The sequence below is a fragment of the Sciurus carolinensis genome, unplaced genomic scaffold (genome assembly GCF_902686445.1).
Source record: "Sciurus carolinensis unplaced genomic scaffold, mSciCar1.2, whole genome shotgun sequence".
NCBI lineage: Eukaryota > Metazoa > Chordata > Mammalia > Rodentia > Sciuridae > Sciurus > Sciurus carolinensis.
In genome coordinates, this window is record NW_025920173.1 from 906,385 (window position 1) to 911,602 (window position 5,218).

At 34.8% G+C, this 5,218-nt stretch overlaps 1 pseudogene; it reads left to right on the plus strand.

Moving 5' to 3' along the window:
* Nucleotides 1–793: 793 nt before the first annotated feature.
* Nucleotides 794–2,617, plus strand: LOC124974765 (CCR4-NOT transcription complex subunit 4-like; annotated as a pseudogene).
* The last annotated feature ends 2,601 nt before the right edge of the window (nt 2,618–5,218 follow it).

The following is a 5,218-nucleotide window of genomic DNA, read 5'->3' on the forward strand; positions in this document are numbered from 1 at the left end:
TACGAAGGCAATCCACAAGAGAAAATGTGCATTAAAGCATATACCTGATAAATGATTAATATCCAGAATATATTTTAAAATTTTTATACCTCCACAAAACAACAAATAGAACTCAAATGTGGGTAGAGTACTTTTTTATGGACTTTGTGTCCCCTCAAATTTCAAATCTTCAAGCCCTATTCCCTAATGTGACAATATATTTGGAAGTAAGATCTTTAAAGTTGCAATGAAGATTAAATAAGATCTTTGGTTGTCATGATTCAACAGGATTACTGAGTTTTTCAGAGACACCAGAAGCTCACTCTCCAAGAAGAGAGCCCTCACCAAAAACTGAACACCGTCTCAATGTTGATTTTGGACTTTTCAAACTCCAGAACTATAAGAAAATTAAGTGATTGCTTAAGTCACACAGCCTGCAGTATTTTGTTATGGTAGCCTGGAAAAACTAGCATACACTTGAGCAGACATTATAACAAAGGCCAATATGTACCACAAATGATGATCAACATCACTAGTCACTAGAGTCATGCAAATCAAACACAATGGAATACTATTTCACCTCCATTAGCATTGCTACTATTTAAAAAATTTTTAAAGAATTTTTTGAAATATTGGTCAGGATATAAAGAAAACAAAACCCTTGAATATTGTGGTGAAAATCTAGAATCTATAATACAGACACTAAGGAAATAACAAGATTTCTCATAAAATTAAAAACGGGAAGTCTTACCCTAATGAAAGATGGTGATCTGTCTGGCTATGGAATCGACCAAAATCAGAAACTTTCTCAGCCATGGATGTTGGATTTGCTGAAGCAATCCGGTCTGGTTCTGAAGAGTTTTCCTGAACACTAGTTCAGTGGTCTCTTGTGAGGACGTGGCAGCAAGTGGAGTTGACTAAGGAAAAAGTGAGGGAAGGCAGGTGGGTCTTCAAACTTCTGAAGTTTAGCTCTCAGTCCCTTAAATTAGTATAAACTTTTGTCACTGTTTATTTAATAAACATGAAGAGTCTCAAAATCCTGATGCTAAGGAAGACCCCGTGGAATGCTGTCTTTGCATGGAGCCACTGAGATATAGGATATGAACTTTTTCCCTTGCACCTACCTGTGGCTACCAGATTTGTCGATTTTGTAGGCCTAGAAGTTGCACTGATGAAAATGGTCTTTGTCCTGCACATAGAAAGCCACATCCAGAAGATTCAGAAGTTTATAAACCACTCTCACAGGAAGAACTGAAAAGGATAAAAAATGAGAACAAAATGAAAGAATACAGAAAAATTACTTTCCACTGTGGGTTTTTTTTTTTATGTGCCCTGCAAGAAAACCTCAACTTTTTTGTAAGTCTGTTCCAGTGCCTAGCTGACCTAGAGGTTTTAAAACAACTAGAATAATTTGGGAAGTTTGGTAAAGCACACAAAATTTTGTCATCAATAATAGCACATCATATGCAGGCTCACAGGGTCCTAGTGCCAATGCTTATATATGACCTATATCTGGTCATAAAATGCTCTAAGAGCTTTACAGTGTGTCAACAATGTGGTGGTAGATGGCAGAACTCTTAAGACATCTCTAGGTACAAAAACTACTGCAGTTACTTCTCACAGAATATACAGTGTCCAAAACCTGACTGCATGTATCCACATGAATTGGGATATGAGGCAGGAAAGTTCACAAAAGAGGAAATTCTCATGTTAAACAACAATAATATGAGCAGAAATTATTTCAAGAATTGTATAAGTTAATCTCAATTTTATTCAATTATCTATGGGTTCAGTTGATAAAAATAAGGACCAAGTGACACCACTGCAGAGCCCCATTGATAAACCTTCAGATTCTCTCAGTATAGGAAATTGTGGTAATTCACAGCAGAACCTAACAGTGATACACCTTCAACACCACCTGGTTTAACAAAACCCAATCCAGGTATCCCCACAACTTCATGCAATCACAGTACAAGGTCCCCATTTGAAGAGGCAGTAACAGAGTCAGTCATTATTCTCTTGACAATTTTTGCCATTCCAACCCTATCCCAAGTAGGCTTCCTCCTTTACCCAGTTCCCCATGGACATATAGTGATTGACCTATGGCACCAGAGTCACAGAGACTCTTCACGTCAGAAAAAATCCCAGTATCATCCTCTACAGACTGGCAAGCAGCATTTGGCTTTGGTTCTAATAAACAACTAGAGGATGACTTGGGGTTTGATCCTTTTGATGTTACTCAAAAAGCCTTAGCAGACCTGAGTGAGCAGGAATTGTTCATCCAAGTCAAACTTTCCCTTTCACCCACATCTCTTCAGAACTCCTCTTCACATACAACAATTGCCAAAGGTCTAGGCTCTGGATTCCTAAATCTGCTGCATAGACAAACTCTTAATTGTACCTTTCCTGTCATGCCACAAAGGTTTCCTCAATTGCAGCAGCACTGGGCAATTTACAATTCCTTCAGTTTTCCAGGCCAGGCAGCCTACTATTCTTGGATGGCCTTTCCATACAACAGCATCATGCACTTGAAACACACGTAAACCCCATGTCAAATAGTACTTCCTTGGACTTGAATCTCCCACCACAACACAACACATGTCTGGGAGGGATCCCAATAGCATATAGGTTCACTTAAAGCCTTTGAAGACTCTTGGCTAACTTATGCTTCTCTTTTTTGAGGGAGAGGACTGTTGAATAACAGAAGGCATTTATTACTCATGGAAATTTATGTAAAAAGTCTTTATCATAATTAAAATATTTTTACTTAGGTGCCTTGTAATATTGTGCATTGTAAGGATGGTGGAGTATTATACCAAGTCATTGTTTGGAAGCATTTTGCTTAATAGGGTAATTACCAAGCTTTAATGTGGTACATATGTGTATAAAGAAAAATAACTATATGGACCTCTGAATCTATGATTCCATAAAATCCAACACCATAGTCAAAAAATTTTATTTTACATTATAAAAGTAAAGTGGTTAAAATGTTTAAAGTGATAATGAGAACATGAGGGATTAAAGTTACTCTAACTTGTAGGGAATTTACTTATTTTGACTGATATGTTCACCAACATGATGCTCTAAATAAAGTCTGAGAATATTTGTGAGATCTGATTATTAATGTTTTGTAACATGTTAAAGACATACTTTGTGTGGAAAAGAAATTATTCAAGGAGAGACATTTACCTTTTTAGTCTTGGTTTTAGTTACAGGGGAAAATGTTAGGTATATGTAAGAACACAAGTTTAATACCAAAATATTTATGGTTTTGTTCTTCTACTCTTGAAGGTTTCAGAACTTTTGTGTCTAAGATTCTTTGAAACATTTATTAGAGGTGGCATGTTCAAAGGAAATCATTCTTTTTATTAGTGTTCTCATTTAATTTGGGCTTTTGTGATGATGTGTAAAAGAGAGTTTGTTCCTCTCCTGATTCTCTCAAGTACAATAAATTAATTCCATACCTGATACATAAGTTATATAATTATTTTTTATCTCTTGACCTTTTAAGGTGTGGGACAACACAAGTGTTTTCATATTAGAATACTTTGACATTAAGACATTCATTCTCTTAACTTTAGCAAGATTGATAGATAAATTTACAGAGCTCCCTCTAATTCTTTGGTTGTATTCCCTTCAGACCAATAACATCTCATGATCTAGACAAATAGCTAAGTCATAGGTTGTGGCTATAGATAAAGGAAGTTAATTTACATAAGTTAAGAGCACCTGATGTCATGATTTACACATTGATGAGATTTCTGATATTAGCTTATTTAATTATGGTAGATAGTAGGCAATCCAGAGCAAAATTTTTCAGTCCTCTTTTATGTGATATTTGTTTTTGAAATAGTAAGTGTTCAATTTCTGTACTTTTCTTCCATTCAAGACAGCCTATTAAAATGAAATTATGTTTTCTTTTGCTTTGTTTTAATCATTTAGAAAGGCTGCATTTTAATTATTAGTGAATAGTGTAATTGTTTGTAACTTTAAAAACTAAAGTGCCCATAAATATTTTAAAATAAAGTATTAGCCCAATTACAATTACTATTTCAAGTGGGGATACAAAAGAAGTATAAAAATACAAATACTATTTCCAAGTAGTGTAGTGTATACTTGAAGAGATAAAGTTATGTATAAAAATGGAAACCATATGTATGGTACAGGAATCTGAGAGACATCAAGGTAGCCTATGCTCATTGAGGAGACTTCATTGAAGATGTAGGAATTGATCTGTACTGCACTGTCTTGAACTTGGGTTAGTGGCAGGGGAAAAGACCTTTCATGTTGATGGAAAACTCCAGAGTAAAGGCACAGAGGCAGGCATTAGTGTGTCATTATATTAAGAAGCATTTGAATTGCCTTTTATAACAGAAGTGCTTCTTAAACCATAGTAATATAATACAATGGTTGAGAAGATGAGACTCTCTGACAGCAAGGCACAATAGTGTGGACTTGACAGGGGACCCTAGTCTTAGCTGCTTTTGTGATGTACTTTCATTTGACTTTCTACATGTCCATCTTCAATAAATTATAGTCTTCCAATTTCTTAGTTATCAAATTGCCCATTAGTATCTAAGATCAAATTTAATCCAAATATTTCAAGTAAGAAGATATTTTGGAATGCCACACTGGTAATGAGAAACCACTGATGAGTGAGTATAGTTGGCCAATGTTAGTTTTTTGAAATCTTCATCTGAATTAGATACTTTAACGTTAAAATGTGGCATTAGTAATAGTTCTGTCTCTGTGTTTTTTTCCTTTCACTGTACACTCAAGCATAGAACACTAAAAACTTATTTTTCAGAGATGCTAAAAATAAATGGCCAACTTTAAAACAATTTAAATACATAATAACCATATGATTCAGCAATTTCACTTCAGGATATATACCCAAAAGTCATAAAATCAGGAACACGAATAGATATATGTACACTGATGTTCACATCAGCATTATTCCCAATGGCTAAATGGTTTCAACTATCAATCAATGGATGAATAAATCAACAAAATGTGGTACAAATATATAATGGTTGCTATTCAGTCTTTAAAAGGAAGGCAATTCTGATTCATGTCACAATATAGATGAAGCTTGAGGATTTTAAGCCAAATGAAATAAACGAATCACAAAACAGATACTCTATTGTTTGTACTTATATTCAAGTACTTACAGTAGCAAAGTTCATAGAACATGTGAACAGTGGTTGCCAGGAACTAGTGGGGGGTGAAGAATGGGAAA